Source organism: Silurus aristotelis, assembly GCF_946808225.1.
Source record: "Silurus aristotelis genome assembly, chromosome: 13".
In the NCBI taxonomy this organism is placed as follows: Eukaryota; Metazoa; Chordata; class Actinopteri; order Siluriformes; family Siluridae; genus Silurus; species Silurus aristotelis.
Window position 1 is genome coordinate 1,829,601 of NC_139586.1, and position 26,878 is coordinate 1,856,478.

At 41.4% G+C, this 26,878-nt stretch overlaps 1 protein-coding gene across 2 annotated transcripts in view; it reads right to left on the bottom strand.

Moving 5' to 3' along the window:
* Positions 1-26,878, bottom strand: part of nkpd1 (NTPase, KAP family P-loop domain containing 1) — a 225,862-nt gene that overhangs the window by 19,552 nt on the left and 179,432 nt on the right. The window contains exons 3-4 of one of the 2 annotated variants that reach the window (XM_083557771.1): positions 15,591-15,669; positions 15,223-15,457 (exon numbers count right to left, since the gene is read on the bottom strand). The exons of the other annotated variant lie outside the window; for it this stretch is intronic. The gene's annotated coding sequence lies outside the window, so the exon portion shown is untranslated. The remainder of the gene's footprint in view (positions 1-15,222; positions 15,458-15,590; positions 15,670-26,878) is intronic. 2 annotated transcript variants of the gene reach the window in all.

Sequence of the window (26,878 nt, forward strand, 5' to 3'; positions counted from 1 at the left end):
TAATGGGAGATGTGACACTCATGCGAACGCCTGTTGTGTAATAGCGCAAACAGCTCATGGCCCTCTATTTGTGTATGGAAAAGATGGGTTGTAGCCTCTGAGCTATCGATTCCTTACTCCGGTACAGAACGGCTCATAATTCACCGGCAGAACGCGAGCCGGGAACAGCGCTACCGAAGAGTCGGCTTTCCGAACGATTGAAAAAGTAAAAAAAGCAACAATAAACAAACAAAAACAAAAAAACAGACGGACGAAAACTAATATGAGCATACGCATATAGTGTCATTTCCCTTGAGGATATTATAGCATTAGCGTCATTTTCCGTTCTTCTTGTGCATGCTGGGTTTTTTTTCTTTTTTTTCTAGGCTACGTTACGTCTACGCTAAATCCGGATCGATTTGAAAACGTTTTCGCCTAAAATCACAGCAACGAATCGTTTTCGACCCGCGTCATTTCCGCCCGCCGTTTATTTAACGGCTACCGTTTTCCCGAAAGCCTCCGTTTTCACACCCTGCGACTCGACAACCCGTTTTTTCGAAATTGATCCACTTTCTAGTATCCGTATTCCTGCCATTGTCCTGCAGCCCTCTGTCCAGACTGGTGACACGGATAATCCGTCCATGTTTCACACCCTTTTTTAATTAATCCTCTTTTATGCTTCAGTTTATTTGTCCATTCCGAGGCTTTACCTGCTTTAACCGCCTTCCAGATCCGCTTTAAACCCACGTTTCTGCTCTCGCACTCGTTTTTTTTCTCGAGGTGGCTCAGAGTCTTACCAAGAAACGAAACACCGACTGGCTGTTAATCCCGTTTATTGAGTGCGTATCTGTCGGAGAGGATTTATTTGACAGGAAGTAACAAGAACGCTGTTGTTGATTGCTGTTTAAGTGTAACTTTATTACATTGCGTGTGCTTTCTGAGCATCCACAATTTAGATCGAATTTGCTCTTATTATAAGCTCCACTCTTCTGGGAAGATGCTCCACTGCATTTTCTTTGTGCATATTCACACACAAGGGTGTGAGTAAAAACAGATACTGATGTAGGTCAGATTTCATATTCCCTTTTTTTTCTATTATTCTTTTATATTTTATACAACGGTTTTCTGCTGAAGGACCCCACGAGGGACCACGATACAAAATGTGTCAAACGTAGCCACTGATATTAATAGAAAACAGCCAAATTACGCAAGTTATATTGTGTTAAGACCATAAGAACAATGTTGTTGTTGTACAGGCATCATGTATATTTTTCTATATTTTTAAATCTTTTGCATAATTGTTCGCAGATGCCCCCTTTTTTTTTTTTTTTTTAAGATTTAGAGTTCCGTACATTTTCTTTTCACTCTGAGGTGGACAATGATACATTTGCATGAACTTCAGATGTGTTTTTTTTTATAGAATTTTTATGTAATAATTATAATATTTTTAAATATTATTTAATTAGCGGACCCCCTGCAGTACCGCCCCAGATCCTCTAGGGGGCAAACTATCAAAATTTTTGCACAATTTCTAAGCGGCCGATCGGGTTTTCATTTCACTGCCATCTTTCTTCTGAATATACTGTAACATATATAAATATTTCTGACAAATAAAAGTCTCGAAAGCTTGTAAAAAAAAAAAAATTTGCGTAAATCACCGCTGCGTGTTGCCCGGATTCAGAGGTAAAACGGCGACGGTTTTAAAACTCATGATTCATGGTCTCCGAATGAAGGTTCGAGAACATTCAATAAACTGCTCGGAACAACAGCGTTACCGCACCCGCGTGTCAAATCAGAGCGTTTCGTTCATTACACCGATGATTATTATCCTCCTGCCTTCTTCTATAACCTCTTTTCTGTCAGCCCTGTTTTTGGGGAAGGAGGATGATGTTCTCGAAACTTGTTTATTTATTTTTTTTTGCAGTCGGAGCAAATCGTGACTTTGGAAGAGTAAACAGATTCAGCAGAAAAGAAACACAACAAAAGAAGAAAAGGCTACGAGATTAGGTTTATGTTCTAATCACACCCAGACTGCTTCACTGTGTTGACTGTAAACACATCCAGCCGAGACTCTGTAATGAGGAAGGCTACAGGAAGTCCTTTGTTCCCCTGGCGGTCGACGCTATTGGACGCTGCAGGAGTGGGTCTTTGACTGACATCCGCAGCAACTGCACGCCCTGCCGCATGTGTATTCGGCATTGTCCAAAACCACTTACAGATGTTATTCATAATTCAATTCAATTCAATTCATTTTTATTTGTATAGCGCTTTTAACAATGAACATTGTCTCAAAGCAGCTTTACACAGATAATGCGGTGATTAAAAATGAATATGTTCTTTATGAGTAAGTTTGTCCCTGATGAGCAAGCCGGTGGCGACTGGCGACTGGCGACTGTGGCAAGGAAAAACTCCCCGAGATGGCATAAGGAAGAAACCTTGAGAGGAACCAGACTCAAGAGGGAACCCATCCTCATCTGGGTTACACCGAATGTCCATTTGTGGCGGGTATACAATGTTGCGGGGTGCAGTGATGATGATCAAAAGCGAAGTGTATTTCTGAGTCAGTGTAGGAGACTGTTGACATCAACTACAGTCCAATCCAGGCAGGCCTGGATGAAGTGGGAAGATCCACGGGGGGGAGAGGGGCAGGAACAGTGGTCACTGGAGCCTCAGGAGCATGTTTAACTCGACCAAGAGAGAGAGAGAGAGAGAGAGAGAGAGAGAGAGAGAGAGAGAGAGAAGAGGGTGACAGGAAGAGAAGGATATGGATTATTAAGTGTACCCATTGTTGCACGAGAGTTAAAGTCACTGTGCAGTTTGGACTCCGGCAAGACTCGCTATAGCAGCATAACTAAAAGGGAGAACCAGAAGGCAACACAGACATGAGGGATCTCTGGGATAAGAGACGGCCCACCACACCACCATCAACAAACCTGAGTGAACACGTGAATGTGAGGGGACGACAGCGTACAAATATCCCAGTTCACCAAACACTCTATATCAATGTTCCCTCCAGATCTGAGCCTTTACCTGAGAAAAAATCTACTGATTAAAGGCTTTACTAAATAAATATGTTTTCAACCTCGACTTAAACACTGAGACTGTGTCTGAGTCCCGAACACTGGTTGGAAGGCTGTTCCATAACTGCGGGGCTTTATAAGAGAAAGATCTGCCCCCTGCTGTAATCTTCATTATTGGAGGAACCAACAGATAGCCTGCACCTTTTGATCTAAGTAGGCGTGGAGGATCATACTGGTACAAAAGTTCACTCAGATACTGCGGTGCGAGACCATTAAGTGCTTTATATGTCAGTAGTAGAATTTTATAATCAATGCGAGATTTGATTGGGAGCAGTGTAGACTGATTAATACAGGGGTGATGTGGTCATATTTCCTAGATCTAGTGAGGACTCTTGCTGCTGCATTCTGAACTAACTGAAGCTTATTTATGCACCTACTCGCACACCCAGACAGTAAAGCGTTACAGTAGTCTAATCTAGAAGTAACAAAAGCATGAACTAGTTTTTCTGCAACTGAGCATTTAAGGGATAAGGGCCTCACTTAAGGGCCCAGCAGTGTCAGCTTAGTGCTAATGGTATTTAAACTGACAGCCTTCTGGTCAGACCATTTCAACCATTTTAACCACTGAGCTCCTACTGATATTCACAAATTTTACAGACAGACAGACAGACAGACAGACAGACAGACAGACAGACAGACAGACAGACAGATTTCACATTTTATTGGACTTTCTTACTATGTCTTTTATTTCTTGCTTTTTTATTGTGCTCTTTCTTTCTTTCTTTTTCACTGTGCTCTTTTTCTTCTTTTTTTCACATTTTATGTGGACAGAGGATGGATGGATGGATAGATAGATACATACTTTGCTTTTTCTTTCTTTTCCTTCTTTCTTCCTCACTGTGTGAATAGATAGATAGATAGATAGATAGATAGATAGATAGATAGATAGATAGATAGATAGATAGATAGATAGATAGATAGATAGATACTTTGCTTTTTTTTTCTTTTCCTTCTTTCTTCCTCACTGTGTTCTTTCTCTCTTTCTTCCAAATTTTATGTGAATAGATAGATAGATAGATAGATAGATAGATAGATAGATAGATAGATAGATAGATAGATAGATAGATAGATAGATAGATAGATAGATAGATAGTGACTGAACTCTTTCTTACTGTTCTGTTTCGCTGTTCTTTCTTGCTTACTTTTTCTCACCATGCCCGCCCTCCCTCCCTCCCTTCCTTCCTTCCTTCCTTCCTTCCTTCCTTCCTTCTCTCACTGTGCTCTTTCTGTCTGTCTGTCTGTCTATTTGTGTTTCATTCTTTCTTGTCCTCCCTGATTTTGTAGCAATTCGGTTCACAAGTGTCGGGTCTCCTAGATGAAGTTGAAGATGAAGTTGAAGATTTGCCTCCAACAGTTTGATGAAGAACCGCATACAGCTGGAAAAGTCAGGTTTCTGCCAATACACGTGTCTCAATAATGTAGACAAAAGAATCCTTCTGGTGTCCTTTTCTATTTAGATCAGAACTAATGAGAAGATAACGAATCGCACAATGCATACAGAACACGTCGTTCACATTTCTAACAAGTGGTTTCACTTGACACAATTAATCCTTTCATTAAACAGTTAGACATCGCATTTATTTCGCCTCAGGCTCATTCAGAAGAAGACACAAGAATGTTGTAATAATAAAGAGGTCAGCACCGATTAAAGTATCGCGAATGTCCCTGAATAAATCCCCATGAATTATTCAATTAAAGCACCACAATTGCCCACACGCGTCGTTTTTTTTCTTCTTCTTTCTTTAATGCCATTGAATTTTGACCCTGAAAATTATAAATGCAAGCGCGCTATTCATCCAGGGACGGAATGTTTGTAGGTCTTATGACGTGTGACGCTCCAATCCGCTTTCTTTCCAAATCAATAGCTATTAAAAATAATGATTCAATCCGGCTTTGTTTTTTTTTTTTTGTTTTTGTTTTTCCCAAACCAGCTCAACCTTCAAACGAACAAAATTCTTAAAGGTCCATTTTTTTTTGGGTGGATTTGCTGAGTCGCTTCAATAAGAACAGATTTGCTCTTTTTTGTCTCTTGCTCTTTCTATCTGTGGACGTCTTTGACTCACCTTCACCTCTTCCATCCCATGACACGACTCATCGGCCGGGACGGAGCGAAGAAACACACAACCGTTGAGATCTCGTGGGACGCGAACAACATGGAGGAGAAAAGAGGAGGCGGCCAAAGGCGGATAAAAGACAACCGGAGGAGGAATCGGGATACGCTCAAGTACGCAAGGTGGGATGGAAAGGAATGATTGGAACGACGTGACACGTGTAAAGGACAAGAGGTTTCGAGTGATTGGAAAAGTAAAGAGCAGAAATGTTGAATAGAGGGAGTTGAAAAGCCAAGCTGAAATTGTGAACGGAAAAAGAAAGAAACTAGGAGCTCCTAGAGACATTGACATTTACAGCATTTGGCAGACTCATTTATCCAGAGCAACTTCCAACTGTGCAGTTGAGGGTTAAGGGCCTTGCTCAAGGGACCAGCATGTGGCCTCTTGGTGGTGCTGAAATTTGAGCTTAAAACCTTTCAATCCAAAGTCCAATGCCTTAACCACTGAGCTAAAAAAAAAAAAAAAAAAAAAAAATGACGTGACCTACAACGCGACCTACAACAATCTCCCAAAGGGTTAAGGGCCTTGTTCAAGGGCCCAGCATGTGGCAGCTTGGTGGTGCTGAAATTTTAACTTGAGACCTTTCCGATCCAGAGACCAAAAGACGTGTTTAGAACATTTGCAGCATTTTATTATTACAACTATTACTTTTACGCTTTTATCCAGAGTGACTTAATGATGTCATTCATGCAACTGGGCATTTGAGAGGTAAGGGCCGTACTCAAGGGCCCAGCAGTGGCAGCTTGGTAATGCTGGGATTTAAACTTGAGACCATCCGATCCAGAGTTCCATGCCTTATACACTGAGCTAAGAAAAACGTGCCGCAAATAATTGCGTCATTTTATTAGACGCCCTTATACAGATCTCATTTATACAACTGAGCAATTAAAAGCTAAGGGCCTTGCTGAAGGGCCCAGTAGTGGCAGCTTGGTGGTGCTGGGATTCAAACATTTGAGATTTTGAGTTAAAAAAAAAAATGTGTATTGAACATTTACCGCATTTTATTAGACAACCTTAGCCAGAGCGACATACAATGAAATCATTTATACAACTGAGCAATTGAGGGGTAAGGGCCTTGCTCAAGGGCCCTGCATGTGGCAGCTTGGTGGTGCTGAAATTTGAGCTTGAAACCCTCCAATCCAAAGTCCATTCCCTTAACCACTGAGCTAAAAAAAAAAATGTGCCTTGAAAATTTGCGTAATTTAATTAGAAGCCCTTTTACAGATCTCATTTATACAACTGAGCAATTGAGTGGTAAGGGCCTTGCTCAAGGGCCCAGTAGTGGCAGCTTGGTGGTGCTGGTATTCGAACTCGAGATCTAGAGCTAAAAACCAAAACGTGTTTAGAGCATTTACGGCATTTTATTAGATACCATTATTCAGAGCGACCTACAACAATCTCCCAAAGGGTTAAGGGCCTTGCTTAAGGGCCGATCAGTAGCAGCATGGGGGTGAGATATGACTTTACGAACTTCTCATCAGAAGGCCAACATCTTAACCACTCAGCCATCACCTACCCCTGGTAACACAGAGTAAAATATACACTCGTAAAGAAGATAAAAAACGAAACTTGGTTCGCCGTTTATCCTCCCAAACACGGCGTCCCCCCGTTGTCCCAATTCCACCCCCCGTCCCTCGCAAATTTGCATGCAAGCGCATCTTTTCATTAGCAGACCCGAACGTCTACTCCGTGCAACAAACCAACAAGTCGATGTTCTGCATGCTGAATCTAACAGAATCTGAACCTTCGCTGCATATTAACGTTCGTCCCAGGGCTATATGTGGATGTGAATCTAATTCCGTCTAATTTATGCCGAAATGAAATAAAAATAAATAATAAATAAATGCAGCTCGGGGTTTCTTTGAAATTCTACAAGGGGAGACGTTAAAAAACCCCAAAACAAAATATGAAAATATGTCACAGATACTTAAAGCGTCTTTAAGCTTGTCTTGTCCGAATAGGCTTTGATTCGAGCAGAGGCTCTTAGAAGAACAGTTCAGAGAAGCAGATGAGAGACGGGAAATGTATAAAGAAGACAAGAAGGTGGGAGGGGGTTGCTAATAAGAATCACGGAATCAAATCGTGGGGGGGGGGGGGGGGGTCAATGGAGAACGTTATCAAAAAAATCCGGGCATCAGCTGTTGTGCCACGTTCTTGTTTTTTCGTGTGTAGAAAAAACATCCTTTCTGAAAGCAACCGAGAAAGAAATATAGTAGCATAGAATTTAGCATTCGTATCATCGCTAACGTGCATATGCTAAGCAGAGAGTGTCGAGGTCATGCGATCGGAGCGGTAGCATCTCCAATATACTGCACTCGAAAACAAATTTCATCTGATTAAGCTTAATTATTACACCTAGCATCTGAAATTGGTGTGTGTAATTTCAGGTTTCCAGCTTATGGGACAATCTTGTCCTCGTCCAGGCTTCATTATAGTCCAGGATGGAAACTAAATGAGAAGCGATCACACTTACTGCATGCTAAATGTCATCTGATACACACCTGAATAGATGAAGCCATAAGGTCAAGAGAACGGTTCCTTGTACTAATGCCTAAAGAGGATAAGAAGGTTTCATGGAACACTCAATAAATTGCGCTTAGCCCCCCCCCCCACCGACACACACACACACACACACACACACACACACACACACACGTACATACATAAAAGACAATATTTCCAAATGTATACACAATGACATGGAAAGGCAACCGGTGAAGCATGAAGGAAGTCGATAAAAGATGACAGAGTGGGCGAAGAACACATTTAACTCTCCTTGCAATAAGACGTTAGAGGACGGATCACCGTAGGGAAACCTGAATAAAATCGAATAAGAATTTTATCTACAATTCGGCGTGATGTCCCTCGATGTTCCGACAGATAAACACAGCCGCATGCTGGTCCGCTAGATCAGGGATTTTGAGTATTTGCGGCATTCATTTCAAAAGAGTCCACTTGCACGGCAATACGGCGCCACCTAGGATTTGTTTATTCCATTCCAAGACTACTGCAGGGGTTCTCTGCAGAGGAACTTCTTTTTCTGTCATTTCAAGCCCTACTTGTCCTTTAAATGTCCAAAAAAGACAAAAATGTCGATTTTATTGACGTTCTAAATAAACAATGTTCCAAAATAAAAGTGTAGTTGCGTTAGGTAGCCTACGTAATTTAATTTACTTGCATTAATGACCTAATGGTTCGTTTTCTAGTTGCTTTGAGTGTAAATTCATTTCTTAAGAGAGGGAAAAAAATATATATGCATCCTGTGCCCCACCTGTCCATTCTCCTACACTTATAATTCCATAATGGACAGGTTTTAAGAGGCTACTTGGTCAAATGTGAGGTCTTCAGTTATCTTTTGAAGAAAGCCAGTGATGCATAGAAGTTCGTTCCATTGCCTAGGGCAGAGGATAGCCTTGGTTCATATCTTCCTGAAAGATAGTGGGTTCACACCGGAAGTGCTTAAGGATGAACGCTACAGAGCAAATACATGGGCTTTTTAGCCCATCAGAAAGCTACAAATAGCCAGTGGAGGGAGTGTAGCAATGTTTGAGAACATCGGGAGGTTAAAAGCAACTCTGGATTGGTTGCACATCAGGGCAGAGGGCGCATCAAGGCAGTTATGCCAGAAGCAAGTTGCGGTAGTCCAGTGGTTCTTTAAGTGCAAGGGCACGCCCCTCTAGTGGCGAATACAGACATGACAGGAGGGGCGCAGTGAATGGCAGGATATACAGTGAGGAAAATAAGTATTTGAACACCCTGCAATTTTGCAAGTTCTCCCACTTAGAAATCATGGAGGGGTCTGAAATTGTCATCGTAGGTGCATGTCCACTGTGAGAGACATAATCTAAAAAAAAAATCCAGAAATCACAATGTATGATTTTTTTTAACTATTTATTTGTATGATACAGCTGCAAATAAGTATTTGAACACCTGAGAAAGTCAATGTTAATATTTGGTACAGTAGCCTTTGTTTGCAATTACAGAGTTCAAACGTTTCCTGTAGTTTTTCACCAGGTTTTCACACACTGCAGGAGGGATTTTGGCCCACTCCTCCACACAGATCTTCTCTAGATCAGTCAGGTTTCTGGCCTGTCGCTGAGAAACACGGAGTTTGAGCTCCCTCCAAAGATTCTCTATTGGGTTTAGGTCTGGAGACTGGCTAGGCCACGCCAGAACCTTGATATGCTTCTTACAGAGCCACTCCTTGGTTATCCTGGCTGTGTGCTTCGGGTCATTGTCATGTTGGAAGACCCAGCCTCGACCCATCTTCAATGCTCTAACTGAGGGAAGGAGGTTGTTCTCCAAAATCTCGCAATACATGGCCCCGGTCATCCTCTCCTTAATACAGTGCAGTCACCCTGTCCCATGTGCAGAAAAACACCCCCAAAGCATGATGCTACCACCCCCATGCTTCACAGTAGGGATGGTGTTCTTGGGATGGTACTCATCATTCTTCTTCCTCCAAACACGTTTAGTGGAATTATGACCCAAAAGTTCTATTTTGGTCTCATCTGACCACATGACTTTCTCCCATGACTCCTCTGGATCATCCAAATGGTCATTGGCAAACTTAAGACGTGCCTGGACATGTGCTGGTTTAAGCAGGGGAACCTTCCGTGCCATGCATGATTTCAAACCATGACGTCTTAGTGTATTACCAACAGTAACCTTGGAAACAGTGGTCCCAGCTCTTTTCAGGTCATTGACCAGCTCCTCCCGTGTAGTTCTGGGCTGATTTCTCACCTTCCTTAGGATCATTGAGACCCCACGAGGTGAGATCTTGCATGAAGCCCGAGTCCGAGGGAGATTGACAGTCATGTTTAGCTTCTTCCATTTTCTAATGATTGCTCCAACAGTGGACCTTTTTTCACCAAGCTGCTTGGCAATTTCCCCGTAGCCCTTTCCAGCCTTGTGGAGGTGTACAATTTTGTCTCTAGTGTCTTTGGACAGCTCTTTGGTCTTGGCCATGTTAGTAGTTGGATTCTTACTGATTGTATGGGGTGGACAGGTGTTTTTATGCAGCTAACGACCTCAAACAGGTGCATCTAATTTAGGATAATAAATGTAGTGGAGGTGGACATTTTAAAGGCAGACTAACAGGTCTTTGGGGGTCAGAATTCTAGCTGATAGACAGGTGTTCAAATACTTATTTGCAGCTGTATCATACAAATAAATAGTTTAAAAATCATATATTGTGATTTCTGGATTTTTTTTTTTAGATTATGTCTCTCACAGTGGACATCCACCTACGATGACAATTTCAGACCCCTCCATGATTTCTAAGTGGGAGAACTTGCAAAATAGCAGGGTGTTCAAATACTTATTTTCCTCACTGTATATATAAGCAACCAAAAACAAACCGTTAAGTCATTAATGCAAGTAAATTAAAACACTTAAGCTACCTAACGCAACTACACTTTTATTTTGGTGCTTGATGAACAGATGGAGGACAAGTAGAGCTTGAAAATCTACCCCTCTCTAAAGTGAGGAATGATAGAAAAAAAAGTTTAAGAACCACTGCAGTAGACTTCAAATGGTACTGAACAAATCCTCGGTGTCCTACATGTCGGAAGCATTCATGGTACATTTTGCAGGGATGGGATTAACCTTGGTGTCGGAAACTGATGAGATGGTAAAGGGGAGATTTTATTTGATTGATCTGGGGAATAGTGAGGAGAATTTGAAGATGGTTAAAGATGGATGTGGGCTGGAATTATTATAAACAGCAATTTTGCTACAATGTCTTGGGAAAACTACCACCCAAGTGTCCAAGAGTAAACACCGAACCATCGCAATGATGGAACTGTAACGAATGGGCGTTCAGGGTTTCTGAGACGGTGAAGGCCCCCCCTTTTTAATTCTAGTTCTTCTCAAGGTTTCATCCTCAGGCAACCATCACAACCTAGCTCATGAGAGTTCTAGGGACAAATTCCTGACGTGAAAAACGTCTATGTGTCATTGGTTTATTTCTGTAAAGATGCGTTGGGACAACGTCGATTGCTCAAAGCTCTATACCAGGCGTTTTTGTTCTCCAAATCGTTGTGTGTGTGTGTGTGTGGTGTTGTTGCTCTGGGTGAAGCATATGAGACTAGAAGGGACTGTAATGTACATGTTTTATAGCGGTACTAAAAATCGCCATGGTCTGTCCGCTCAGAAAACCAAGGTCAGGCTGTTTACGGTCAGGAAGCCTCATAAAGCACTGACAGGCAGCGTTTTGTTCACTTTGACATGTTTGTCGAGGCGCCGTTCGTTCCCTCGAGGAGAAAAATCAAACACTGTTATTAGTATCATTGCCTCAAATGGTGGCGCAATCATCAACGGATAGAATAGAACAGAACAGTCGAGAAGAAAAGAACAGAGCAACAAAGAATAAATGACAGATTAAACCAAAACGCCAAAAAAACCCCACAAAACTATTAGGCTTGTAATGATGCAAGGTATCGCATTGTTCTGTTCGCGGTTTTCAATTCAATGTCTGCGTTCGGACAATAGGCTACATCAGGCTTATAAAGTAGGCTAGACATGCTAGCATGCTAGTTTATTAAATAGATGGGAAAAAAAACACAATTTCCCTCAGGAGTTTCAGTCATATTAAGCTCTTCAGCTTCCCAGGAAGGGCTGGATGCTGGTGGTAATTTTTGATCCGTGTAGAATTATAAATAATATGGCATACTACATCACACACACACCCCAAACAAATTTTCTGCAAATTATAATGAATTGGTGGCGATGGTCTTGGGGGGGCGTATCCCCTCCAAATTTACGATTTGTTTTTCCCCGAAAGAACCACATACGGTTCTTTCGCATACTGTTAGCGTAAATTTGGAGGGGATACGCCCCCCAAGACCATCGCCACCAATTCATTTGCTTTTTATATATTTTATATATTTTATATATACAGTGGAACCTTGACAGTCGTGACCTCGATAGTTCGCGACTTTTTTTTTGGAATCAGACTGAGAGTAACTCGCGAAAAATCCGATAGTTCGCGAGAAGCCGCGAGTGGCTCGAAAGTTCGGAGTAACGTTTCAAAACACAGTTTGTACTAATAAATTCTATAAAAATGTTTAGTATTGTATTATCCATTTAAAGTAGTAAATAAAACATTTATGACAAGTAATTCACAATTTTATTTGAGTTTACTGTACAGTACATGCAAAGTACACCCCTCAGGGGTATGCAAGACCATGGTTGATGCCCCCCCACCAAAAAAAAGCGATAAATACAAGAATAACTAAATACATGCAGTGGCGCCCCCTATCTTTCTTGCCCCATGCACTACATATCATACATACCCCTTTTGTGAGCCTCTGCTGTCCAGTGTGGCCCTGAAACTATTCTAAATATTATTCATATGAGAGGGAGTCAGCCTTTGGCCGTACTTTTTTTTAAGCAGGTTTTGTTGACCTGATAGTCCTAGTTTGGTAGAAAACAAATTTGAAACTCAATTTGACTACATCTTTTGAGAGCTCTTGCGCCAAGACACCTACATTTGTCTTGGTATTCAACCTACCAAAGCAACCAACCAAACTATCTTTCTACATGCTTTCAAACCATTTATCTCATTAGTTCATTCAAATTCTTGTTTTGCAATCTCAGGTCTGAGAGAAGCTACAATGGCTTCATCATCATTGGGCAAATCACCTTAACAAGGTTCAGCCTCTTTGTGCTTTCTTTCTGCAGGATCTGTAATCAAATCCACACAGACGTGTCCGTCTCCCCTCATGCCATCTCTTTGCTGTTGCCTCGAGGCTCATGACTGAGTTGCTTAATGTTATTATGTTTTCTTGGGCTGCTTCTAGCATTTTTTCTTTCTGAACGTGATTCTATACATAGCCGAGTCTGTGGCGGCTTCGAGAAGCCTTGAACGCAAAAATTGCTCACACACACACACACACACACACACACACACACACACACACACACACACACCGCATACCCTTACCACATGACTAGGTGAGAACAGATGAATAAGGGAGGCTTTCACGCTGGCACGCCGGTTTAGTCTGAAACAGGACACATTCCGCATAAATAATTAGTGATGCGAAAGGCGTCAAGCGGACCAGGAAGTCCCAAACATGCCAAACCTGCTGGAGGTAGTTTCTGAGTTTGGTTGTGCCCTTAAATGCATCAGAATTCCCAGCGAATGCATTTGCATGTGTTTTAACCGATGACGCAATCGGATGCAATCCGATAAGCAATGTAACTTCAAGGTCAAAGAGCGTCGTGATTCACATACACACAAACAAAATTGCACCAAAAGTATTAATGTAATACAGGAGGAGTGTTTGTCATGCCTGAGAAAGACCACAAACGCTCTATAGATGTTTTCCATAGAATCGGGTGAGTCTGAAACCAAGCCAAATCTGTAGAGGACCCATTTACACATTTACTACTAATTCATACTGAATATAATTTAGTGCCATGTCTCTGCGCAACTCATTTTATTTGTAGAGTGCTTTTACAATGGACGTTGTCTCAAAGCAGCTTTACCGAGATAAAGTGGTTATAAAGTTGTATAAAAGAATGTATAACTTTCTCTTTATAGTTCTATGTCTATCTCTAATGCGCGAGCGAGTGGCGACTGTGCCATGGGAAGAATTCTTGAGATTTCATGTGGAAGAAACCCTCAGAAGAACCAGATTTAAACAGAAACGTTAATTGTTACAGTTCCATCATTTTTGAGGTGCTGTTCAGTGATTGATGCTGAAATGGAGGACTGTTCAGGCAAGCTGTGGTCCTGAGCCTTTGTAGAAACACACAGGAACACTGAATACGAGTGAGAGAGAGAGAGAGAGAGAGAGAGAGAGAGAGAGAGAGAGAGAGAGAGAGAAGAGAGAGAGAGAGAGAGAGAGTACAGGGGTGACAGGAGGCAAGAAAAGGGAGAAAACTCAAACCCCATCTCTCAGCAAACACCATGCCCCTTAAACGTGGCCTTTGCCGACTTAAATTCCCACACTTTACTCTGCATTCTTTATCACTGTATTACTTAATGAGGACACTGATTCTCAATCACACACACAAGTCATTAAAAGGTGTGTGTGTGTGTGTGTGTGTATGCATATAGCTGTTGGCTTGAATTTTTTGCTGGTTTCTTCAACCTGAGAGTTCTGTTTTGAATAAGAACCAGTTTGACTTTGTTCATATTACAAACAATCAATATCCACACTGACTCTACCTACTGGGGCAGAGGCCAAAGATGGAACCCTGTGAGGGCCAAATCATCAAATCATAACCTGGTTATGGTTCCACATCAACAACCTAAAGATTCATGAAGTTGCAAAGCAACTCCAGAACTTTGAGGATGGATTTGCACTGGAATTAATATCAACAGTCTCATATAGTGGTTCAGAACCACAGTTTGCATAAACAGTTCTGCATTTCAGCACTGAACAGCACCTCAACAATGATGGAACTGTAATGAATGGACATTCGGTGTTGACGTTGATGTTTTGAGGTTTGCTTTGGTGTCTGGTTCCTCTTTCTCATATTATCTAAGAGAGTTTTTTCCTTTACATTGACTCGCTCATTAGGGATGAACAAACCTCACATTCTAGCTTTAAAAGCTGCTTTGGGAGCTTCCAGTGTCTTTTGTTAAAAGTTCTTCATTTAATTAAATATTACAAACATGTTTTCTTGTTTTGCAACTTCGTGCCTAGGAAAGGCATATTGTTCATGAGTTCATGTAGGTTCAGGCCCTTATTTTTTTATTCTTACTGTAGGATCCGTTATCAAGTCTACACAAACACACTGGTGTACGTCTGCCCTTACACAACTGATAACAAGAGATGGATATAGAAATAGAATGAGACTTTGAGGAAACGAGGAGAATGACAGTGTGTGTGTGTGAGAGTGAGAGTGTGAGAGAGAGAGAGAGAGAGAGAGAGAGAGAAAGAAAAATAATAAGGCACAGAGAGCTAGAATAAAAGACAGATTGAGGTGTGACAACACGACTGCAAAGTCAGAACAAGATAAATAGGCAACCGGAAAAACTATGTGCATTAGCGATTTCTCGCTCTTGAGTGCCTTTCTGCCACTTTTTACCCACTTACCCTGGAATCCTAAATCTTTTTCCAGGTTTTCTGCAGATGTCCTCAGCAGCCATGTTGATCGCAGCAGCTTCCATAGCGATGCTGACTCACGTGGCAGAAGGAGGAGGGGGTTGGTGGGTGAGGGGGGGTGTTTTGGAATGAAGCGCATTAGTCATCCTTCAACTGTCACTTAACCGAGCAGAGCGGTGCGATTAAAGCGTGCATCTCATTAACACTTCTCTTCACGATCTGGTTTCTGGAAAAGGAAATAAGTTGCACGTTGATTTAGGAGTCATAATAATTGCTTAGGTTTTATTTATTTTTGTTCAATAAACATTTACATTTCTAGTTATGGTATTCGGCAGATGCCCTTATCCGGAGAGACTTACTTTTGTCTCAGCAACTGAGGATTAAAGACCTTGCTCAAGGCCCTAGACGTTCGGTGGTGCTACGATTTGAATCCATGACCTTCAGAACAGAAGTCTGACATGTTAGCTGGCTAATGTATGCAAATATGTGCATATTAATTTATATAAAGTCTTGCGTGGTTGACAAATCGAACAAAAAAAGTAAAAAAGAAAGAAACCGGTAATTACCGGTGCGAACAGCAACCTACAAGTGATTTATGAAATCTGAAACGTGTCTCCGTCAGAAAGAAAGTCAGGGATAATACCTTATTTTGTCTTTTCATTTAATCGGGCCATTCCTCTGTGTGAGTGTGTGTGTGAGCGTAAATCACTCTTTGGACTATATGTCATAGGGAAGCCGAGCCGTCTGTTGGCCCCCTATCTCCGCACCCAGGAGCGCGGTTATATCCTCTCAAATGTGAATGATAATTCTTGTGCATGACAACCCCATCAGTGCTCTTTTGAAGTCCTGGAGGCAGGAGGTGGGATTCGTCCTGTCTGTCTCTGATTGACGGCGTTGTTGTCCGCGTTTGCTCTGTTCTTTCCTCATTTTCACGGCTTCCCCTGCCTTGCCTTGGCAAGTCCCTGCTGAGTTCTGGCATGTGACATGAGCGCAACATCTAGTTGGTCATGTGGTGGGGGGTAAAGATCATACCTGGTTTGAAATGGCTTGCTTTGCTCCCATTGACACCTCTCTGGTTTTTATGTTGGTTTATCTTGTTTTAATAGCGTTCCCTGGTGGTCTAGTGTTCAGGATGCGGCGCCAGTCAGGGAGCCGACCCCAGCCATTAGGGTTGCACAAGCCTTAGTGCCGGTCCCAAGCCTGGATAAATGGGGAGGGTTGCGTTAGGAAGGTCATCCAGCATAAAAAAACATGTGCCAAATCGAACATGCGGATGGTCCGCTGTGGCGACCCCTAATGGGAGAAGCCGGGAGAACGTTTTTTTATCTTGTTTTAATAGCGAATGCAGCTTTTACTGGGCAAAACCCGAGGCTCAATCCAAGAGCTATAAATTGTTCGATCAATGGATCAAACAGGGCAAACCCGGGCCAACGAGAAACTCCTGTATGTCAGATAATGCAATATTCTGATCTCAAACTCGAACGTTACATTTGTAGCATATAATAGGTGATATATTTGGCTCGGGTTTTCCGATACTTTTGGAAACGACTGCGTATCGGAGTGCGTGTGTGTAAGTTTATGTGCGCTGCTCTTTTTGCCTCGTTCCTTCAGACTTCCTTTCGACTTCAGTCTGATGGCACACCTTAAGTGACATTTGTTCTGTTTATTCAATGTGAATTTATTCCGGATTGTGATGATGCATTTTTCACAGCCTGTTTCACTCGAAGGAATGAGAGAACATTCAATAACAGTGACACACACACACACACACACACACACACACACACACACACACACACACACGTGCGTGTTAGTGTGTGTGTTTGTGGATATTTGCAGGAACATGCTCGTTGCCAAACTGATGGGCTGCTTCACACTAAATTAGCAATTGTAATATTGTGCATTTGGGGAGAACAACAGTTTGCTCTGGCTACCGTTTGTCTTTGCATACACACATCCTTTCTTTTTTTCTTTCTTTCGTTTGTTCATTCCTTTTTCTTCAGCACTATCGCAATTAATTGGCACCCGAGTTGTCAGTCTGCCTCCGTATAAAATTAGGCCATGTTTGTATAATAATTAACAAGATCTAAACACACACCGTGGTGTTTTTTTTTTTAGCGTTTGTGTTTGCTACACATGTCTTGGACTATGTATTGGATAACATTTGGAATAATTAATATAATTCAATTCCTTCTTTTCTTCACCCTCAGAATGCATCCATCCATCTCTCTCTTTTTTTTTTTTTTATGTCCTTTGCAAATTAATATCAGTTCCTACTTGTAGGCGTTTGACTTTCAGCTCTTATATATTTTCCCTCACGTCACATTCTCATTGGTGGCCTCGCTTTTAAAACATGATGAGCGAATGCGATGGCCAGCAGCACCTTTTACCTTTAATATCACCCAGCTGGACGTAGCTGCAGCTTTCCTGATGCCGTGCTGAGATCCAAATAGAAAAAGTCAAAAAGAAAAAATAGGAAATAAAAGAAAGAAGGCCAGACGAAAGTGATTGATGTGGAAGAGAGTAAAGGCAAACAAAGAGGAACCTATGACACGTACACTATATGGATAAAAGGGTGTGGACACCTGACGAAGGCTTTGTGCAGAGGCGTATTGTCATGCTGGAACACCTTTGGGTGCAAATTCCATTCTAGAGCACCCAAAGACATCTTAGACAATTGTGTGTCCAACTTTGTGGTAAAAATTTGTGAAGAACCAGGAAAAAGTCCCGATACTTTTCTTTTCAGTGGATTTCATATCCAGGCGTTCAGTGGTGTCCTGCCTTAATCAACCCACCTAATAGCGTCAATATTATAAAGAAATGCAGTATACCAGGAGACAGGAATCTCATAAGGTGAGAATGAAAGTCATTTCTAAAGCAAGATACCCAATGAGCACGTTTCAACACGTCTCCTTTCACTGTAGCCACAACTGCACCTCCCACATACATCATCTTTTTCGTTTCCTGGGGTTTTGAAAATCAGGTAAATTGTAGGGTTTCTGCGCAAATTCTAAAGGAAAGAAAAACAAACGTATAAACTGTTTTGATTCTTTCGACTTTTCCTCACGATGTCCAGCTTCTCTTCAAAACTCCAGCTTGTAAATGTCCCTGTAGGCGTACCTGCGACCAAATCAATTTCTCGGTCAGTTGTGGAATGAAAACAAAAGATCAGATCCACAAGAAAACATTTGAGCTCGTCCTACGGATTTGGGGGCCTCTCTGAGCATCCAATCAAATTTACGTGAAAATGCCGAAGCCTGATTGGACGGCTTCTAGAGGGCCTCGTAAAAGCCGAGCTTAAATCTGATCAGATAAAGCTTCGTTCTCATGTATTTTGCCGATTTATAAAGGCTTTACATCGAATAACTTTCACCCTGAAAACACTGGAAGCAGCGTTTTTTTTAAGTCACGGGTTCGTTCAAATTTCGGGAAAAAATGCAAAACATAAAATTGCTTGAGGGGGAGTGGTGGCTCCAGCGGTTAAGGCGCTGGGTTGCAGATCAGAAGGTCTGGGGTTCAAGCCCTGGTATCGCCAAGCTGCCACTCTTGGGCCCTTGAGCAAGGCCCTTAACCCTCTATGCTCCGGGGGTCCCTTACGAGGGAAATATCAAGGTCCATGATGTCGGAGTGACGTGGGGCCGCCTTTCCGTGGGCTCACCACCTGCAGGAGGGACCGTAAGGGACGGTGCTGTGAGGATTGGGCAGCAGTCAAAGGCGGGGGTCTGCTTAGACTGCTGCCCCCGCGACCCGAATTACGGATAAGCGGGAGAAAATGAATGAATGAATGAATGAATGAAAAATTGCTTGAATTTTTTTTTTATTATTATAATTTTTTTTTTTTTTATAAAATGCCTGCTTGGTTTAATAAAATACAAAAATCATATATTTGATAAAAATAAAATGGAAAGAATAAAATCATCATTACACTTTTGTATCATAGTGATTAAATTGAGTAATTGATTGAATTTAATGATAATAATAATAATAATAATAATAATAATAATAATAATAATAATAATAATAATAAAGTGACACTGCGCTCAATTGCGAGGCAGATACTATTGACTTGTAATCCGCCACTTGATGCGTTCGTGTGGGATTTTAAAAGTGTAAAAAAGATTGCAATCGGTAAACATGCTCACCGAATTGAAAGTCCTGTATTGAAACGGTTTGATATGAATACGTGTATCGTTACCCCTCCATACACTGTATATAAACAAGCTTGAGTTACACTGTTATTTTTCCATGACAGAAAAATTTTCTAGCGCCTATTTATTAAAAAAAATATATTTCCTCACTTGAAACACAATCTGCTGGCACATGTTTATGTGCGATATCGGGGTTTTTACGCCGCCGTGTCGTGCGGTGCAATCTAAACACTTATGTGGCCTGTGCAGTGAAGGGTTTTCTCACTAATGCATGCGTCCTGGCTCGTGTTGTTTTGCCGCCGAGATGCCGAGATGGCAGGATGGTGTTGATGTGGTCCAGAATGAGCAGCTATTGTAATGTATTGTGCAGAGTGAGGCAGGCTCTGCCTCACCTCAAGGTCAACTCCTCGTGAGGAGAATACACATCATGGTCACACTCTCTCTCTCTCTCTCTCTCTCTCTCTCTCTCTCTCTCTCTCTCTCTCTCTCTCTCTCTCTCTCTCTCTATTTTCTATGGTCAGCATCTGTTTCATCAAGAGTCATCAAAAGCATTTAAGGCACTATAGTCTGAATACAATTGATGCACATTTCCCCAAAAAAAGAGTCATAACAAACCTGGAATATGGAAATTTGCTTTCATTTTTTTATTCCATTCCTTCTCTCCTGCTTTCCTTTCCTCCATGAAACCTTCTTGCTTTCCTTGAAATAACCAGCGTTTCTAGAGCAGGATTTTCTTTATATGCTGCATGTTTATTACAAGAATTGATAAACAGATGTTGAACCAGGAGACCCATGTTCCAGCATGACGGTGCTCCTGTGCACAAAGCCGGCTCCATGAAGATATATTTTCCATGGGATTGACGATGTTGAAGATCTTGATGTGCCTGCTATAGAGCTCTGATCTCAATCCTTTGGCATGAATTGGAAGTCTGACTGCACTCCAGACCGCCTCCTCACATCAGTACCTGACTTTACTAACACACTTCTTAAGCTCAAGTCTCAAAACCTAGTGGAACATAATGTGGTGGAACATCTTCCCAGAAGAGTGGAGATTATTGTAAGAGCCAATGGGGAGTAAATGTAAAATGGGATGTTTGAAAAGCACATACCAATCTTATGGTCAGGCATTAAACAGATCTGATGGTCTTGAGGTCAAAAGCCACACCCAGGCTGCCACTCCTGGGCCCCTGAGCAAGGCCCTTAACCCCATATTTGCTCAGCTGTATGAATAGGATAAATATAAGTGGCTGTGTATAAGGAAGTCTGCCAAATGCAATAATAATAAAAAAAATAAATAAAATATGAATGGTTTTTTTTTGTATTAAAAATTTTCACGATGATCCTACCCTCTCGTGTGTGTATGCAAATGAGCTTGTTTGTTGGTGGCATGGTCACTTAATCACCTGCAATCATTATTCACCACTGCGAGTAATTTTCTGTCGCTTCCTGACAGCCTCGAATACACGCTGTGCTCCCAATGGCACGAACTCGCCGACTGAACGAGTCTCCGGCAGGACGCCGCCGATGCCTGGGTCACGGCAAAATTTTCCAATGAGAACTGAAATCATGAGGTCAATTGTGTGAAATAATGTGGGACGGGGTGTTGTTGAAAAAAATCCAGTCATAAATAGTGTCAGGTAGACTAGTGGTTGATTGCTGTCTAACACTGTTGTCATGCATTTGATATATCATTAAGGCCCAAATACACTGAGCTGAGCAACTTAATGCTGGTAGATGTCTGAGTTGAGCACACATCATGGTGCGGGTCTCCTCCTATCCCAGTCACAATCTGTTTGACATCCTTCTAACCATACAAGAAACCCATGTGCACCAAAACTTACTGGATCAAAATCAGCTTCTTTCCTACAACCATGACCATGACACTGGTAAATTTTACTCTTCACCATAAGGACATGGATGTTTCACTGCCTGTAATCAACATGCAGTTCTGATCTATACTGTCTATTGGACTGGACGCTTAGTGATTAAGGCTCCGGGTTACTGATCAGAAGATTGAGGGTTCAAGCTCCAGATCTGTCAGCTGGGCCCTCCAGGAGCAGTGTATCATTACTAACATTGTGTTCTGACCCCAGGTTTCTAAAAGACTGGGATATAAGAAGCATCTAATTCTAATAGAAAGTAGTAGATATATGAAGGTTCATTGGATGCATATTCTGCACTTCTGGTGGATGCATAACCTGGTGTTTGTTGCTAAGTTAATGTACAGTGACAAATATGTCCGTCCGTCCGTCCATCCGTCCGATATTTAATTGAACGATCTCTCTCTCTATCTACATAGTTCAAGGTCATGTTTCCATTCCAGGGTTCTAGAGATCCATGTATTAGGTAAACTGTAGTATTGCTTAGCACCTGCACTGTCACACAGCATGAGGTCACGTTTCCATTTTAGTTTTTAGACATGCATGTGACATGACAACCACCTGCTGTCTGTCATCTTCAAATCCTCCTGAACATCTGTGACCTGGTGAGTGCTGCTGTATCAGGTCGCATCTGCTATACCAGGTCCCACCACAACGTGGCAGAGCGTCTTCCCCTCAAAAATGCCCTGCGACTCGCTGGAGTGTGCATTTAATCAGCCCCAGCCTCCATCGCTTCACGTCTCCTTACAGGAGGTATCACCTCAGAAGCCGAGACCGAGATATAATTATGGAGATCGCTACAGATTGCCAGGGTGCATATTGGAGCAGGCTGGAGGGACAGACGTGTTTGAGATTGCTTTCGGCCAAAAAATTTGCCCCCTACACAGGTTCAGTTTTAGTAGTAACACTAAAAAGAACCAACCAATCAAATAGCATTGATCTGAAATAAAGCTTCAATGTCAGGAAAGGAGACGAAGGCGGATCCAAGTCTGATGTTTATGTACAGTGCAGACAAAGCAAATAAAACATTGAGCAAGCAAGCAAAAGGCTGATTCTCAGCCATTGGTAACTAGAACATGAGAACGTGATGATGAGCAGCTGCTTCCGATACGATACGCCTATTCCGATGGCGTGCGATCCGATTTTGATTCAACACAAAAACGATGCAAGTATGTAATTGGCTGGCCAACGGTACAATAACCAATGAGGGTGCACTATTTTTTTCGAAGTTCGGATTGAAACAAGTAGAGAACTAGTAGATATTTTTTCAACTGAATTTTGTTTTTACATATTTCTTTCCTAATACCAGAACCATCATGGAATTTGGGAAAATTTAAGCAACACGTAAACTTATAATAATTGAATATATCCTATTTATTTTATTTTAACTTTACCATAAGGATCCAAAAAATAAAAGAGGTCGTGTATTTATTTCAAAAGTATATATTTTTTTATTCTTTTTTTAAAAAAATACTTTATAGTTTAAATATAGTTTATATATTTTATAGTATTTTATATATTTTATTGTGTTAATTTAATATACATTTTCTACTTAATTTATTTATAAATTTTTTTTTTTTTATTTCTATTTATAGAACAGTCGTAACCAACATTTCAGTTCAGACAATTTGATTTGACCTCCACATATACAGTAATAGCCATGATCCAATTCTGTTTTTCCCAAAACAAGCTGGCGGCTGAGCGGATTTGAGCTTATGGTCTTATTTTTTTAACTCCAGGATAAACAATCCAGGGATCATATCAACCAACAACAAAAAGTCCAGCTAACTAAGTAAACGTATCCACGTACATTGAACCCCTAGAACGAGTAGAAAGGCGACCATGAACGAGAAAAGCTAGCAAATGAGAAATCCAGACCTTTCACTGAAACGGGAAACAGGTGCCGATGATAAGTAGACCATGTGACTTAAAACGCACATTATGGCCATAATGCTAATAATTTAGCATTTATTTATTATCGAAAGCTAAGTGAATGCTACACACACACACACAAATCCTGACCTGTGATAGATTCTAAAGGACAGGAACCTGGAATGTATTACAGACATCAGCATCCTTTTTCTTCTTGGTATCAGAAACTTTCTTAGAGGGCAGATCATTGATGCGAGGTCAGGAGTACAGAACGGAGATTAAGAGCGGAGATTGGAGCTTGAGCAGCGGCTGACTCCTCCTGACCCTATGCTAGCTCACACTTTACTTATTGCCCTTAAATGGCTTGTCAACACGCCGCCGCATTCAATAAAGATAACGTTCCCCTTCTTAAGATGCACCGGAGCATGGGGCATCAAGAGTTGGGTCTGGACCAGCGGAAATATCTCGAACGGGGCACAAACACCAGTAAACGCTTTGGCTTGGGGAAAGAAAAAAGATAATGGAATTTCATTGAATATTCTTTACCATTCAGTGCATCTCTCTGACCTTGAACGTATGTGGAATTTTAAAACAACGTAGCATATTTTACACGGATTAGCCTGCCAATCCATTATCCTCCCTGTACTTTCTACCGAATTCAATAACGAACTATTGCGTCTTCCGTGCTGAAACGTCTCCGTTGTTAAATCCCTTCATTTGATATATTAGTTTTATTTCAGAATACATTTTTTATCCCACCCACACATCACATTGAATATTTAAATACAAGGATGATCCACACTTCCAGGACATGTGTTCCACATTCGGTCTCTATTTGCCATTATAAAAACCTCCACTCTTCTGAGAAGATGTTCCACATACAGGCTGTAGGTTCAAATCCCAACAAGCTGGCAATGCTAGACCCTTGAGAAAGTAGCGCTGGATAACGGCTCTTTTTTTTTTTTAAATGATCTAAATTCTTGCTCTAGACTTTAGGTTTATCATCATAAAACTTTCCAGGTGCAAAAAGTGGTAGATTAGTGATTAAAGCACTTTGGGTCTGAAGGTTGTGAGTCCAAATCCCAGTCACTTTTGGGCCCCTGAGCAAGGCTTCAACCCCGAAACCTGCTGTGTTGGATGAATGCAACAAATCTAAATCTGAGAAATGCCATGAATAAAAAATCCAACAGCTGATAGTGGTTAAGATTTTGGACGTCCAGACAGAAGGTTATGAGTTCCAATCCCAGCATGTCCTAATCTGCTAAATAGTGCATATGTAAATTTAATATCGATATCGTGAAAACGTTCAATCCCTTAAATCCCGTGCCACCGGTTCTAGCGTTCCTCAACTTCACCCTGTCCCATAGCACATTACGACAGACACAGATAATCATCTGAAACATCGTGGTTTTCAAGTTAGGAATTTGTTGTTACCATTAAATCATATTATTTGCAAATTGCAACACAGACACTAAAACACAGGCCAAATCCATATGGCAAAATACGTAGCTTTTCTTCTTCTTTCACTCCGAGCAGAAGCGCGTTTACACCCGTCATTTCGACGCGTACGTGGACATCAACAAGTGTAAACGCAGCCCAAATCAAACACTCCAGGAGATATTTGTAGGAAATTTGGTACACTCTGGATTTTAAGCGAGTTGAATCATTATCAGGATTTGACTTACGGTCCCTTTTGCATATTCTCATTTCTAGTTTTATTCCCAAACAGGGAAAAAAAAACACTAATGAGAAAATGGAGGCACAGGAGAGTCTCAGGAGTTTCATTTTCTAAACAGTGAATTGTTAAAGACCATTAAAAGCTTCATAATGTGCTATTTTGGCTTGGCCAATTGTTTTGTTTTTTGGGTGTAGGTGTACCACATGGGACGCTTTCAGCTAACAGACTATTCATCTAGACCATCTAGTGAGACACACGCCGCCCGATTTAAGGAGCATATGTTAAGTTTTGTGTTTCCTGAACACGTTTTTGTGAGAATAAAGTCTTGAATACAGGTAGTTATGAGTCTGAGAATCACACGCCGAGCTGGAGGGAAAGACTCGAGATGTATAGAGAATAATATGAATGTTTCTAATATGCAATTTAGAAACCAGATAATACAATTTTATTTTACATTTACAGGCTACATCAACCCAATCCTGCTGCCAGAATTGAAGCCTGCACAGAACAAATTGTTGCTTAATAGTGCTAAATAATGACATCTCATAATTATAAATCTGGCACAGCCCCCCCCCTCTAACCGGATCTAATACACATCCCTGTCCTAACATCTCTGATTACCTGTACTTCATGAACAGCCTTTTCAGTTCAAAATAAATAAACGAGTGCTTGAACGAGTGTCCAACATAATATCCATGCCAGCAGTCCCTTCTGTTCTGCCTACACCGCCTCTCTAATCAGTGCATGCGTCTCTGTCACCACTAGGGGCACTATTGGACTGAAAATAACAGTGTGCGATTTATTAAACAGGCAAACTGAAAGGCAGCTGATAAATATTCCACAGCATCAGCTTTTTAGTACATTCCTACTGATCCGTGTGTTCAGTGCACAAAGGAATACAGCTGTCTTTGGACAGATGTGTAGCTTCATAGGTTCCCCAGGTGTGTATGCATTGGGTTGTGCTATATATGTGTATATACACACACATATACATACATACATACATACATACATACATACATACATACATACATACATACACACACACAAAGAGAGAGAGAGAGAGGGAGAGAGAGAGAGAGAGAGAGAGATAATATAATAATAATTAAAATATGTATCTATAAATTACAGCCATGTTTGTTAGAATAGAATAGAATAGAATAGAATAGAATAGAATAGAATAGACTTTATTTGTCACATATACATTACAGCACAGTGAAATTCTTTTCTTTGCGTATCCCAACTTCTTTAAAAGCTGTGGTCAGAGCTCAGAGTCAGCCATTATACAGCGCCCCTAGAGCACAGAGGGTTAAGGGCCTTGATCAAGGGCCCAAGAGTGGCAGCTTGGAGACTAATAAGAATTGTATCTTTCTGCTTAAGGCATTAGACTTTAAATCTAAAGGTTGTGAGTTTAAATCCCAGCCACACCAAGCTGCCACCCCTGGGCCCCTGAGCAAGACCCTTGACCCCAAAGCTGCTCAGTTGTATAAATGAGATAAATATAAGTTTATCTGCCCAAAAGGCATAAATGCAAATTCAATTCAGCTCCTGCAACAGTTGCTTTAACACAGGCAGCTGCACTTCCTGAGCAAGAAGAAGGGATAATCGTGGCAAGTAAATGTTTTTTTTTTCGACAGCAAATACAGTAAATACTTTGCTACAATTAAGGGTGCATTATATTTGTCACATTTACATTGGAGCACAGTAAAATGTTTCTTCGCATATCCCAGTGATGTTAGGAAGCTGGGGTCAGAGCTCAGAGGGTTAAGGGTCCCGAGAGTGCCCCGAGAGTGGCAGCTTAGCGATACTGTGGCTTGAACCTCTGACCTTCTGATCACTAATGCAGAGCCTCAAACACTGAGCTCCCACTTTGCCTGGGCAGTGATCATTGAATGTGGTTTTGATTGTTTATGTACTGGACGGACGGACGGACGGACAGACGGACGGACGGACGGACGGACGGACGGACAGACAGACAGACAGACAGACAGACAGACAGACAGACAGACAGACAGACAGACAGACAAAATGTGACCAAAATTTTTCTTGCATCTCATTCTTTTACTTAT